We start from the raw sequence: 15,709 nt of genomic DNA, 5'->3' as shown, positions 1-15,709 counted from the left end.
ATTGGGAGGTGTTACTCTAAATTTTGTATACATCGCCAAACTTCCCTCTGGAAGGTTTAAGTGAATTTAAATTGTATGATATCGCCCATTTCCCAACCCCCTTGCCCATACGGGGTTTTGTCAACTTATTTATTTTTGCCAATCTGATAAGCAGAAAATTATGTCTATTGTCTTCATTTTGCATTATGATCACTGCTTTAAAACTTGAATATATTTTCCTATATGTACCAACAATTTTTGTTTGTTTATTTTTAAGACCAGTTTTAGGTTCACAGCAAAAATGATCAAAGATACAGAGATTCTCCACATACCTCCTGCCCCCACACATGCATAGCCTCTCCCATTCTCAGCATCCCCCGCCAGAGTGGTATAATTGTTACAATTGATGAACCTACACTGACACATCGTTATCAGCCACAGTCAGTAGTTTAGTATTCCCTCTTGGTGTTGTACATTCTATGGATTTGGACAAACTTATTATTTTTGTTTTTCTAGTTTTTTCTAGCTTTATTAAGATATTATTAAAATATGTAGTTTAAGGCATACCATATGATGAGTTGATATATGTATATGTTGCAAAATAATTACCACAAAAAGTTGGTGAATACCTCCATCCTCTAACAGAATTATGTGTGTGTGTGTGTGTTGATAACATTTAAGATTTTCTCTCTTAATTTTCAAATATATAACACAGTATTAAGCATAGTCACATGCTGTACATTAGACCCCTAGAACACATTCCTCTTGTAGCTGGGAGTTTTTTGTTTTGTTTTTTTTTAAAGATTTTATTTATTTGAGAGAGAGACTGAGAGACAGAGTGAGAGGGAGGAGGATCAGAGGGGGAAGCAGACTCCCTGCCGAGCAGGGAGCCCGATGCGGGACTCGATCCCAGGACTCCAGGATCATGACCTGAGCCGAAGGCAGTCACTTAACCAACTGAGCCACCCAGGCGCCCCTTGTAGCTGGGAGTTTATACCCCTCGACCAACATCTTCCCATTTCCCTCCCCCTCAGCCCCTGGCAATCACCAATCTACTCTCTACTTCTATGATTTGGCTTTTTTAGATTCCATATGTAAGTGAAAACATTCAGTATCTTTCTCTATCTGATTAATTTCATTTATCATAAAGCCCTCAATGGATTTGGACAAATTTGTAATGACATGTATCCACCATTATAGAAGTTCTTTACCTAAAAATATTCTCAAATATATTGACATCTATTAAAGGAGTCTATATTAGATCCACTGATCAGTACCATAATGTTTAGTTACAGTCGCTTTAGAGGATGTTCGATAACTGGTTATGGTGAATCCCCCTTTGCTAATTTTCTTTTTCATATTTTTTCTTTGCTATTCTTGGGCATATGTTCTTCATATGAAGTTTAAGAGCCTTGATCCTTTTTTTATTTTTTAATAGCTGTTGGCCTCTTCCTTGTGGCCTTGAGAGAATAAAAGAGCAGGTGATCGCTGATGTTTATATCAACAAGCTTAAAGAGTTTGGATAACTTAGACCTCAGGATTGATGCTTGTCATGTAACAAGGGTGCATATTGATTATTTGCAAGATCATAGAGATAACTGTGATCATTCCTTTAGAAAATGGACTTGACAGGGGTGCCTGAATGGTGCAGTCAGTTAAGCATCTGACTCTTGGTTTCAGCTCATGTCATGATCTAAGGGTTGTGGGATCCAGCCCCGAGTTGGGCTCTGCGCTCAGCCGGGGGTCTGCTTTGGATTCTCTCTCTCCCTTTCCTTTTACCCCTCCCACTCGTGCTCTCTCTCTCTCCCTCCCTAAAATAAATAAATAAATCTCAAAAAACAAGAAAATGGACCTGACAATATAAGTTTATATATAACCTAGTTATTGAATAATAAATTTCATAGTTTTATTGATATATAATTGAAATATAAAAACTGCACATATTTAAAGTGTATATTTTGATAAGATTTGAATAGATATACACATGTAAAACCATCACCACAATCAATATAATGAATATATCAATCACCTCTAAAAGTTTCCTCATGTCCATTCCTAATCTCTCCCCTGTGTCCGTCCCCACCCCCATCCAACCATCCGCAGGCCATCACTGATCTACTTTTTGTCATGTTAGATTAGTTTGAGTTTCTAGAATTTTACACAAGCAGAATATATGGTATGTATTCTTTTCTCTCCAATTTCTTTCATTCAGCATAGTTACTTTTAGATTAATTCATGTTATTACATTTATTGCTTTTTATTACTGAGGAGTAGTCTGTTGTAACACAATTAGTTTATCTATTTACCTGTCCAGGAACAAATGTGTTGTTTTCAAATGAAGCCATTACAATGAAGCTGCTGGAACACTTAAGTAAAAGTCTGTGTGAATATGGGCTTTCATTTGGGGGGGGTAAATACCTAGGAGTAGAATGTCTGAATCACATGGTAGGTGTATCTAACTTTTCAAGGTGGTTGCACCATTATACATTCCTACCAGTGGTTTATGAAAGTTCCAGTTGTTCCTCATCCTTGTCAACACTTGGTATGGTCAGTCTTTTGCATTTTAGCCATAGTAGTATCTCACTTTGGTTTTCCTTTCTGTTTCTATAATGACTAATGAGGCTAAGTGTCTTTTCATGTGCTTATTTATCACCAGTATATATTCTTTGGCAAAGTGTCTGTTCAAACCTTTTGCTCCTTTTTAAATTGGGTGTTGGGTTTTTATTACTGCATTTTGAGAGTTCTTTATGTGTTCTGGATACAAGTCCTTTAACAGATAGGTGATTGATCTACGAATATTTTCTCCCAGTCTGTGGCTTGTCCTTTTTGTATCCTTAACAGTTTCTTTCACAGAGCAGAAGATTTTAATTTTAATTAAATCCAATTGATCAGGTTTTTTTTTTTTTCCTTTTCATAGTTTCAGTGTGGTATCTAAAAAATCTTCCTAACTTGAGGTCACAAAGATGTTCTTCTATGTTTTATTCTAGAAGTTTTATAGATTTTTGTTTTATATTCAGCTATGTGATTTATTTTGAGCTAAGTTTTGTATATAATGTGAAGTATATGTTAAGTTTCATTTGTGTGTGTGTATCCAACTGTTCTTGTACCATTTGTTGAAAAGGCTACCTTTTCTCCACTGAATTGTCTTTGCAACTGTAGACCTATTTCTGAACTTTCTTTCTGCTCCACTGATTTTTTGTTTTGGTCTTTCTTTATACCAACACCATACTGTCTTGATTACAGCAACTTTATAATAAGTCTTGAAACATGTAGTTTCAGTCTTCCAACCTTATTCTTTTTCAAAGTTGTTTTCGCTATTTGAGTTCTTTTGAACTGCCATATAAATTTCAGAACCAGCTTGTGAATTTCAAAAAAAAAAAAAAGAGAGAGAGAGAGAAGTCCGCTGGGATTTTGATTGGGGATTGCACCTTGAATCTGTACATCGATTTGTATTGAACTGACATCTTAAAATGGAGTCTTGGCACCCGTTAGCCTGTAAGTCTCTCCCCTTATTTAGGTCTTCTCTAGTTTATCACAGCAACATTTCATAGTTTTAAGCACGCAGAATTTGCACATCTTTTGTCAGATTTGTCTCTCAGTATTTCATGTTTTAATGCTATTGTTTTCTTAATTTCAATTTCTGATTGTTCATTGCTAACACTTTGAAATCAACTGATTTTTGTATATGCGAATCAACTGATTTTGTCTTCTTTTGAATTACTTATGATTCCCAAAATGGAATGAATGGCACATTTGGTTTCACTGTGTTATGTGTTGTATCTTACATTGTATGGTATGTGCTTTCATCACCCCAGAGCAAGTTGCTGCTATTCTCCATTTCCCCTACTCCCTTGTTGTTTTGGAAGTTCAATACACTCTTCCAATCCCTTGATAGTTACCTACCTTCCTTCCTATTGGATTATTGATAATCCAATACCTACTTCTTTACCATCATTTTTTTAAAAACCAATTATGGGGCGCCTCGGTGGCTCAGTTGGTTAAGCATCTGCTTTCAGCTCAGGTCTTGATCTCGGGGTCCTGGGATCGAGCCCTGTATTGAGCCCCGCATCGAGTCCCTCATTGGGCTCCCTGCTCGGTGGGGAGTCTGCTTCTCCCTCTGCTGCTCCCCCTGCTCCTGCTCTCCCTCTGTCTCTCAAATAAATAAAAACTTAAAAAAAAATAAATATACCAGGCGCCTGGGTGGCTCAGTTGGTTAGGCGACTGCCGTTGGCTCAGGTCATGATCCTGGAGTTCCGGGATCGAGTCCCGCATCGGGCTCCCTGCTCTGCGGGGAGTCTGCTTCTCCCTCTGACCCTGCCCCCCTCATGCTCTCTCTCTCTCATTCTCCTTCTCTCAAATAAATAAATAAAATCTTTTAAAAAAAAAAATATACCAATTATTTCTTCCATTAAGATGTTTTATTTTACTGCCACTTCTACCCCGGTAAGAGAGACCTTCAGAATACTTTGACTGATCTCTCCTACTCTGCGTCCCATCCCTGGGTGTGGCTGAGAGAGCACAGTACTTAGGGTCCTAAATATAATTAAGTGTCTGTCCAGCTCCATGAGCATTTAACAGCTTGATATTTGGCCAAGTGTCCCGCTCACTGCAGGTTTTTCCTCCCCCTTGTCTTCCTCTACCTTGACTTCTCTATTCCCTAGCCGAGTTTTCTCTTGAGTATTTTCCTCAGGTAAGATAGGAGCTTGAGATACTCTTTATAGCTCTAAATACCTTTCTTTTGCTCTGACAGGTGAAAGCTTTCCCAGCTGGGGATGAGGTCCCTGGGCAGCTGGTCCCTTTCTCTCACTGTCCCCACGTTTAGCTGCCAGTGCCGCAGATGAAGAGTCCTAGGTCAATTTGGTGCTTTTCCCTTTGTACAGAACTTGCTCTTTCTGTCTAGAAACTTGAAAATGTTTTTCTTTAATCTTGAAATTCAGAGTTTCATGCTGAGATGTCTGCCTTTTCTTTTCTTTCCTTTTTTTGTGTCTTCCTGTGCCCTTTCAGTTGGCAAGCTGAGATCTTTCTTTCAAGTCACTGAAGTATTCTTCTATTTTTAAATTATTACCTCTCTTCCATCTATGCCTTTTCGTTCTTTTGGAACTAATACATTTAAATGTTAGGACTACTGGATCTATTCTCCAAGTCTCATATTTGCCTCATTGTTTCCATCTCTTTGTATTCTTTGCTCCATGCTTTGAAATATGTTTTCCACTTGTTCTTCCAAGCCACTAATTTCAGTCTCAGCAGCGACCAGACTTTTCTCTTTCGATGCATATACTAATTTGTTGTTGTTGTTGTTGAAAAAACGTTTCTTTAGTTCCAGGAAGTATTTTTTGGTACACCACTTGAATCTCTTTAAGTGCTCCTAATATTTTCTTAAGTTGTCTTATAACTCTTCAGTGGTTCCTGTTGCTGTCTGGTATGCAGGAAAAACAGCTATAATGACCTCATCCCTGTAAAGCCAGGGTCATCTGAGTCATGTTCTTTCAGGATCCCCCATGGTCCTGACCTCTGCTCAGGGGCTCTCCAAAGCTGGTCTCCAAACTCCTACATGGTGAGAATAAGGAAGCTCCTCACCAGGTCTCCTCATTAGGCCTTGCCCTTACTAACTCCAAGTTCAAGCCCTCACTTGCACACCCAGCCCCTGGCTCCAGCAGCACTATGGTTAAGGAGAGGCAAGTGTTGGGAGTGGAAATTCCCTTAGAACAGTGACTGTCAAACTTGAGCACGCACTAGAATCACCTCCAGGGCTTGCTAGGAGCAGTTGAGCCCCACCCCGGGAGTTTCTGATTCATTACCTCTAGGGCGTGGCCTGAGAATTCCCAAGAAACGCTGATGCTGCTGGTCTAGCAACCACTGCATTAGTTGTTCTTCTTCTTCCTCAAAATTACAGCTTTTTTACAGTAAGGAAATTAATCCAATGTCAGGGAGGTATTATCTCCTCATTTTACCTTGGGTTCTTCAACTTATTCATAGTCTTGAGGCTCCATCCAGGCCTCCTCGTCCACCAAAGCCCTCTCAGGTGCTTCACCGCCCTGACCCCTGGTCTGAGAAGCAGGCAGTGGCCGAAGGCCAAACGTGCCCAGAGCAGAACACCTTCGGGCTGAACCAAAGTGGAGTAGAGGTGGGTCAGACCAGAAGGCCTCTCCTTTGCACAGGCTCAGGACCCTTCGTGGTACCTTGTTTTCCCCTGGTACCCAGAGGGTGGCAGCGGGGCCCCACCAGCTCTCCCTCCAGGACGTCAGTGGGGACGTAGCACCTGGAGTGGGGGTCTGCAGGTGAGGCAGGGAGGACTCTGGGCCATTGTCCCACCCAGCACGGCTCTCCTCCTGGGCTAGGAACCACCTTGTCTTCCTGTCTGGGGTCTCTTCGCTGCTGCCCCTCAAACTCTGTGCCCATCCTCTGCCTCAGACACCTTCCCTTCACCCCTTTGATTTGTCTGGTCTTTTCTCCAAATCTCCTTGCTTGTCCTGGGATCCCCATATAACACCCACTCCCCTCTTCTGTGGTCCCCTTCCTAATCTGTGCTGGCCCAGTGGTCTGCAGCCCTCATAACATCTCATACCCCACTAGTTGGGGTTTCTCCCTCCCATATTAGTCCCCCCCCTGCGCTGCTGTTTGGAGGACCCCCCCTATAACACACACTCCACACTTCTGAAGCACAGAACTCAAACGGGCATTTCAGCAATGTCCAATGATCCTATTCATCTGGAGGACTCCCTTCCCACTCTCCAAAAGAACAACTTCCTTTCTTTTTTTAAGATTTTATTTATTTGTTTGTCAGAAAGAGAGAGAGAGTGCGCGCACACACACAAGCAGGGGGAGGGACAAGCAGAGGGAGAAGCAGGCTCCTTGCTCCCCCAATGAGGGACTCAACCCCAGCGCCCTGGGATCGTGATCTGAGCTGAAAGGAGACACTTAACAGACAGAGCCACCCACATGTCCCGAAAAACTTCATTTCTTCTCTCTTTTCCCACCATCCATCTCCAACTCTATAGATCCACCCAAAACACACACTCTAGATTTCCCCCACTCCAAGTCCATCCCACTAGCTGCAGGCATAGGCCTTCCTCGCATCATGGGCAATTCTCTCCTGTCTCACCACCTCAAACACTACCAAACACAAACAATCCTTTTATGAGTTCCAGGCACCACCCCCTCCTTTCTCCTCTCTACCAGATGTTCCCATTAGCACGAGTCCCATCTCTAACTTTCCCCTCTCCACCCCACATTCTCATCAAGCTGTCCCACTTCTCAGCTTCCTGTCGTAGCCAAACTCCTGGAAAAAGTGTCCACTCACTGTGGCTGTTTTGTCACCTCCTTTCACTTTTGTGTTAATCATGTGTCTACAAAGGTGTCTCTTCATAGTTTAGTATGGGTTACCAGTGCCCATGCCTTCCTGTCGTCTTCTTTTTCACCTAGGGATCCACTCTAGTACATGACAGATCTATATGTATTCTTGAAAAATACAGTGTTGGACTTTACCTTTTTAATTTATATCATGTAATTTATGCTATAATTCTCATTCTATTTTATTCATCACTGTTTTAAGATATGTAAATGATGCAACATTTAAATATGTAAATTTATGCTGATACCTGTGTAGCACACACTTTTTTTTTTTTTTTAAGATTTATTTATTTTAGGGGCACCTGGGTGGCTCAGTTGGTTAGGTGTTTGCCTTTGGCTAGGGTCATGATCCCAGGGTCCTGGGATCCAGTCCCGCATCGGGCTCCCTGCTCAGTGGGAAGCCTGCTTCTCCTTCTCCCTCCGCCCCTCCCGCCCACTCATCTCTTTCTCTCTCTCAAATAAATGAATAAATAAAATCTTTTTTAAAAAAATATTTATTTTAGAGAGATAGAGAGAGCACACACCCGTGTGTGAGTGGGGGGAGGGGCAGAGGGAGAGAATCTTCAAGCAGACTCCCCACTGAGTGCGGAGCCCCTCATAGGGCTAGACCTGGGACTTGATCCCACAACTCTGAAATCATGACCTGAGCAGAAATCAAGAGTCAGATGCTTAACTGACCGAGCCACCCAGGTGCCCCCACATTTTTTCTTTTTTAAAGTTGTTTTTGGGGGGGCCTGGGTGGCTCAGTCAGTTAAGCGTCTGCCTTCGGCTCAGGTTGTGATCCCAGGGTCCTGGAATTGAGCCCTGCATCAGGCTCCCTGTTCAGCACGGAGCCTCCTCCCTCTCCTTCCACCCCTCCCCTATTTGTGCTTGCTCTCTCTTGAGCGTGCTCTCTCTCTCAAGTGGATTAATAAAATCTTTTAAAAAAAATAAAGTTGGTTTTGGCTATCCCAGATCACTTGCATTTCCACATGCATTTTAGAATCAACTGTAATTTCTACAAAAACCATGCTGGGATTTCTATTGAGATTACCCTGAATCTATAAATAAGTTTGGGAAGAATTAACGTCTCAGCAATACTAGGCTTTTCAGCAATAAACATTGTATATCTCTCCATTTAAGTCTTATTTAATTTCTCTTACCAATGTTTTTTAGTTTTCAGTGTATGGGATTTGCACATCTTTCATCAGAGTTGTCCTTACATAATTCTCTTCTTTTTTGATGATACTGTAAATGATATTGTCTTTTAATTTCCACTTCCAATAGTTTGTTACTGGTGTACAGAAATAAAATTAATTTTTGTATATTGATCTTGTATCTTGCAACCTTGCTAAACTAGTTCTAGTAGCATTTTCGTAGGCTCATTAGAATTTGCTACATAGATGATCATTTCACCTGCAAATAAAAACAATTTTACTTTTTCCTTTCTAATTTTTAGGTCTTTTTTTCCTTGCCTTATTACCTAGCTAGAACTTCAAGTACAGTGTTAAACAGAAGGAGTGAGTATGGACCTCTCTGTCTTGTTCCTGATCTTAGAAGGACAGATGTATACATACATAGTTTATCAGCTTTATTCAAAGATATATACTTCAGGATTATTCAAATATAATTCATATACCGTTCCATTCACCCACTTAAAGGGTACAAGTCAATGGTCTTAATATGTTCACAGATTTGTGTAACCATTACCACAATTCATTTTAGTACATTTTCATCACTGCCCCCCAAAACCTTGTACCCATTAGAAATCACTTTCCATTCCCCTCTAAACCTCCTGCTTTGGGCAGCCACAAATCTACTTTCTAATCTGGATATTTCAAATAAATGGAAACATACCCTATATGGTCTTCTGAGATTGGCTTCTTTTTTTTAGCATACAGTTTTCAAAGTTAAACCATTTTGTAGCATATAGCAGTTCATCATCCGTTTGTGTGGTCAAAGAACATTCCATTGTATGGATATCCCACATTCTATTTACTCATTCATCAGTTGATGAATATGATGGTTCATTTTATGTTCCAATCTGACTAGGCTAAGGGATACCCAGATAGGGGGTAGAACATTATTTCTGGGTGTGTCTGTGAGAGTGTTCTAGAAGAGATTAGCATTTGATTTGGTAGGCTGAGTAGAGAGATCCTCTCTCAGCAATGTGGGCAGGCATCAACCAATCTTTTAAGGGCCCAAATGGAACAGAAAGGCAAAGGAAGGGCAAATTCCCTTCTTGAGCTGGAATATGTCTTTTCCTGTCCTCAGACATCAGAGCTCCTGGTTCTTGGGCCTTTGACCTCTTGCTAGGAGTTATACCAGCGGCTCCCTGGTTCTCAGGCCTTTGGACTCAGAATGAGTTATACCAGGGCTTCCCTGGCCCTCCAGCTTGCAGATGGCAACCTTCATAACCAGGTGAACCAATTACTATAATAAAGCTCCTCTTATATATATCCATATATGCCCTCTTGGTTCTGTTTCTCTGGAGAACCCTGATCAATACAATGAACATTCGGATTGTTTCCGCTTTAGCGCTATTATGAATAATGCTGCCATGAACATTTGCACACATGTTTTTGTGCGGATGTATGTTTTCATTTCTCTTAGGTATATACCTGGGAATGGAATTCCTGGGTCATATGATGACTCTATATTTAACCTTTGAGGAACTGCCAGACTGTTTTCCAAAGTGGCTGCACAAGTTTACAGTTCCACCAGCAGTGTATGAGGGTTCCAATTTCTTTACATCCTTACCAACATGTGCTATTTCTCTTTTTTTTGTTATAACTATCTTAGTGGGTATGAAGTGGTATCTCATTGTGGTTTTGATTTGCATTTCCCTGATGACTAATGATGTTGGGCATCTTGTCATGTGCTTTTTGGCCATATGTATATCTTCTCTGGGGAAATGTCTACTCAGATCCCTTGTCCATTTTTGATTTGGATAATTTGTCTTTTATTATTAAGTTGTAAGAGGGCTTCAACTATTCCAGATATAAGTCCTTTATCAGATATATAATTTGCAAATATCTTCTTCCATTCTACACATTGTCTTTGCACATTCTTGATGGTGTCCTTTGAAGCACAAGTTTTAAGTTTTTTTTTAAGTTTTAATGTATTTATTTGACAGAGGGAGACACAGCGAGAGAAGGAACACAAGCAAGGGGAGTGGGAGAGGGAGAAGCAGGCTTCCTGCTGAGCAGGGAGCCCGATGCGGGGCTCGATCCCAGGACCCCGGGATCGTGACCTGAGCCGAAGGCAGACGCTTAACGACTGAGCCACCCAGGTGCCCCACAAGTTTTAAATTTTGATGAGGTCCAATTAATCTGTTTTTTCTTTGGTTGCTTGTGCTTTTGGTGTCATATGTAAGAAGACTTAGCCTAACCCAAGCTCACTAAGATATATTCCTCTATTTTCTTCCAAGAGCTTTCTAGTTTTTAGCTCTTAGGTTTAGTTCTATAATTCATATGAGTTAATTTTTGTGTATGATGTGATAAAGGGGTTCAACTTCATTCTTTTGCATATGGATATCCAGTTGTCCCAACACCATTTGTTGAAAAGACTATTCTTTTCCCAAAAATCAATTGGTTGTAAATGTGAGGGCTTATTTCTGGATTCTCAATCTATTTCTTTGGTCTGCATGTCTATATTGTAGACCACATTATGTTGATTACTACAGTTTTGTAGTAAGCAAAGCTTCCATTTTCCTCAGGACATGTTACTCTTTCAGCATCAGTGTGTGACAGGATGCACTGAATATTGCCAATCTGGAAAATTCACTTGGATAAAGTGAAGAGCAGAAATCAAGTAAGAAAAACAATTATGAAACTCAGCAATACCAAAGCTGGTTCTTTGAGAAGATCAATAAACAAGAAACCTCTAACTAAACTGAACAGAAAAAAAAAGAGAGAAGACACAAGTCATCAGTATCAGGAATGAGAGACAGGTAACAATACTACAGATTCTACAGATATTAAAGAGGTAATAAGGAAACAAGTTTATATCAATAAATCCTGAAACTTAGAGGAAAATAAACCATTTTTTTGAAAGGCAAAAATTACCAAACCTTACTCAAGAAGAAACAGCCCTCAACAGCCCTCATCTGTTAAAGAAATTGAATATGTAGTTTAAAATCTTCCCCCAAAGAAATCCCAGTATCAGTACCTGGTATATATAACCCTCCAGTCTATCTTCCTTGGCAGAAGGGAACAGCAGCAAAATACCTCCAGTTGACATTAAAAACACTTAAACCTCTCATCCAACTTTAAAATGTATGTGGTTATAAGAAAAAAAAACTAAAAATCACATGCTACAAACTAAGGAAATGTGCAAGCTAATTATGTTGGCACCAGAGAATTTGCTAAAAATGAACTTCAGGAATTTTTCAAAACTAGGTCATCAGACTACTGGATTCTTCTAACATGTGGAAACTGGATCTCAAGAAGTGACAAAATAGTCTAGAAAAGAAAGCACAGAATTGTTGTGTTTGGGGGGATAAAGTTGAAGAGATGGTGTCTTGTACAAACAAATGGTATTCCTCTTTAGAATAAACTACATCTTCTGCTTAAGAGACACTTTTGTGACTTTGTAAGAACCTTAGCTTTGCCCAGCCTCAGCTGCCTTATTTGTAAAATACAGGTTAAAAAATCTGCCTAAAGGCTAAGGTCGTATCAAGTGAGTACTTGGCAGGCCTTTCGACTCCATGACCTATTATTCTAGGAAACTTATAATGCCAACACTAAACCAGGGGTTGAGAGAATGTTGCCTTCTTTATACAAAGCCCGACCTTCAAGGTACTTCATTTAACATTTAAAAACCTCGGGGTGCCTGGGTGGCTCAGTCGTTGGGCGTCTGCCTTCGGCTCAGGTCATGATCCCGGGGTCCTGGGATCGAGCCCCGCATCGGGCTCCCTGCTCTGCGGGAGGCCTGTTTCTCCTTCTCCCACTCCCCCTGCTTGTGTTCCCTCTCTCGCTGTGTCTCTCTTTGTCAAATAAATAAAATCTTTAAAAAAAAAAAAATTTAAAAACCTCTCTTAAAAAAAAGAGAAGAATCAAGCACCCCAACTCACTACCTCACCCCCCACCTACCATCCTGGGTTATTAATCCATTTTCTCTACTGCCCCTGTGATATCTCCCAGGAGAACATCACTTCCCCCCTTTAAAGCTCTGGCCCTTTGTTTCCCTTAGCACAATTAAGATGGATTGGGAGATCCAAAAGGATGTTAGTTTAAAATTCAGAAGTCCATAAATCTATCCAGTAGCTATGAACATACCTGGTGCCTAGATCATGGTTTCTTTTTTTTTTTTTTTTAAGATTTTTACTTATTTATTTATTTATTTGAGAGAGAGAGAGAGAATGAGTGTGCGTGTGGGGGTGGGGAGGAGCAGAGGGAGAGGGATAAGCAGACTCTGTACTGAGCACATAGCACTTGATCCCACAACCCTGAGATCATGACCTGAGCCAAAATCAAGAGTCGGACGCTTAACTGACTGAACCACCCAGGCGCCCCAAGATGGCAGTCTCTAAATGCCATTCTCCACAAAAAGGAATCAGGTTTCCTTGAAGACATGGCTGATTCCAAGTGGAGCAGAGGAAGCATAAGATAAGCCTGGAACATTTTTGTTGTGCCAGGAACAGAGGCAGTGCTAAGAGAAAAAAAAAGTCAGGGTGAAAGGACCCGGGAGCCAGATTAAAGGGGTTTCTTATGGTCAAAAATGGTACAATTTGAGTATTAAAATAAGGATAGAAATGGATTATAACTTACTGGATAAAACAAAGGCCCATATTGATAGTAAATAGATGAATGAATGAGGAGAAAGGAGGGTTCTCCTTTGCAGTTAAATGCCAAATGATAAAAGTGGAGGGATTGATAGAGTTAGAAAATCACCATTTTGCAACCTTTATGGTGAAAGTTGGTTTGGGCAAGGATCACGCACGAGGGGATACTAAGTCTAGGCGGGGAATAAAGCGGAGCAGGATATATGTGTATTCTCAGAATGTCTCCTCATAGATTGTTTATTAGTTGCAAAGGGGAAAATAGTAACTATACTGTGGGGAAACCAGACAACCCCTTGATCAATTTTGACCTTGATCAAATTACATCACCAATAAGAAGCAGATGGACATTGTGGACCTTGGGGTTGACTTCCCTGAAAAGAACACACATGATTTACATCATATTCCAGCTCAGAATGCAGAACCTGAATCCAGTCAAGAGGAAACATCAGGAAAAACAAATAGATGAACATTCTATAGAGTGACTGGCCCGTATTCTTTAAAAATGTTAATGTCCTTAATGACAAAGAAGGCTGAAGAACTATTTCAGTTAAGTTTAGTTTACTTTAGTTTAAGGAAACAGAAATATGACAACAAAATGTGATACATGATCCTGGCCTGGGATCTCATATGAGAGGGAAAATGCCATAATGGGCACTATTGGGAAAACTGACAATTTTGGAATAACGGACTTTAAAGTATAGTGTCAATTTTAAACTTCCTGAATTTGATAATTGTGCCATGGTTATATTTAAGATAACATTCTTCTTATGTTGGCTAATTGAATTTAAATTAAAAAAATATTCTTCTTCTTAGGAAATATGCACGAGAGTATGAGAGATAAAGGGGCATATTGTATGAAACCAACTCTCAAACGGTTCAGAAAAAAACATGTTATAGTACATATATAAAAGAATAATAAAGAAAATTTGTCAAAGTGTGAAAAATTGACAAATTTAGGTAAAGAGTATATGGAAGTTCTCTGTAACTATTATATTATTATTATTTTGAAATAAGGAAAATATTTTTAAGGTACATAAACAGAAGAGAACTAGCCAAATGAGGACCTAAGGTGCATAAGAAAAATTCCAAGTGTTTAGGCAAATTCTGACCTTCCTGTAGCTTGCTCCCTTTCATCTACTTTCCTAAAAAGGCTCTTACCATCAACCTCAAGAGCTGCCATATCATAGGTGCCCCACCCAGCTTTTAGCTCCTCAGCCCATGGCCTGCCTGTGATGGTACCATTTTCCTTCCCCAGTCCTGTGGAATCTGGCCACTTGAATACACTGACCGCTCTAAACCAAAAACCAAAACCAAAACAAAACAAAACCTGTTCCAACACTGCAACCTACCCAGGTAGGTATTCCCAATATCCTCGTTTCCTGTTTGATGAAAACATGATTTCCCCAGGTCAAGGGCAAGATGGGTATCCGGACCTACGCATGGCTTCACCCTTCCTGCAAGCAGTAGATCCAGAGCATACAGATCATAAAACGGCCCTAACACTCACACACCTATGAATTATGTATGTGTGACAACAGAAGCAGGCTACGTCTGTGGTTAAGAGCCAGAGGAAGATGGCTGAAATTTGGCTTTGACTCCACCGAGTTATGTGACTGAGAGCCAGTCAACTACTACCTAGAGCTCATTAACAATTCACTCAACATTATCCAGCCAGTAAGTACCACATTCCATTTTAGGAAGCAGTGATACAAAATCTCTGCTCCCAGAACTTACATTCTAGTTGGGTGAGACAGAAAAAAAATTAAGTAAATATATTGATAGATGATAGATAGATAGATAGATAGATAGATAGATAGATAGATGATAAGAGACTGAAATATAGACTATGCCAGATACTTACACGTGCCATGGAGAAAAACAGGGCAGACAATAGAATAGCAAGGGCAAGAACCAAAGGTGAAAATGTAATTTTAGGGGCACCTGGGTGGCTCAGTCGTTAAGCGTCTGCCTTCGGCTCAGGTCGTGGTCCCAGGGTCCTGGGATCGAGCCCCACATTGGGCTCCCTGCTCTGCGGGAAGCCTGCTTCTCCCTCTCCCACTCCCCCTGCTTGTGTTCCCTCTCTCGCTGTGTCTCTCTCTGTCAAATAAATAAATAAAATCTTTAAAAAAAAAAAAAAAAAGAAGTACTACACGCACCTGGGCAACCTCTTCCACACCAACAAGCCTGTGTGCGAGGAGACGCCATTATTCCCACCAAGAAACTCTGCAACAAGAGAACAGCCTGTCACACGTCAGATGGAGCGGATTCAGAGAGGCCCAGTGAGAGGGGTTTCCACCAAGCTGCAGGAGGAGGAGAGAAAGGAGGGAGAATTCCATTCCTGAGGTCTCAGCCTGGGGGCAGGAGATCATGGAAGTGGATCCTGACACTAAGGAAATGTTGAAGGTCTTGGACTTTGGCAGTTTGCCCAAACTGCAGGTCACTCAGCCTAGAGTTGGGATGAATTTCAAAACACCTTGTGGAGCCATTTGAATCTTTCTGCTGTAATATCATCAATAAACCTTGGACAACAACAACAACAACAAAAAACAAAGCAAATAACTTGTGTAGCTAATTGCCTCTTTCCCAAAAATGACTGAAAAGCAACACCAGCCCAAG

This window comes from Mirounga angustirostris, unplaced genomic scaffold (assembly GCF_029215605.1).
Source record: "Mirounga angustirostris isolate CCGP_5_RB_7025 unplaced genomic scaffold, mMirAng1.0.hap1 SCAF_5, whole genome shotgun sequence".
NCBI lineage: Eukaryota > Metazoa > Chordata > Mammalia > Carnivora > Phocidae > Mirounga > Mirounga angustirostris.
This window is presented reverse-complemented; position numbering follows the sequence as displayed.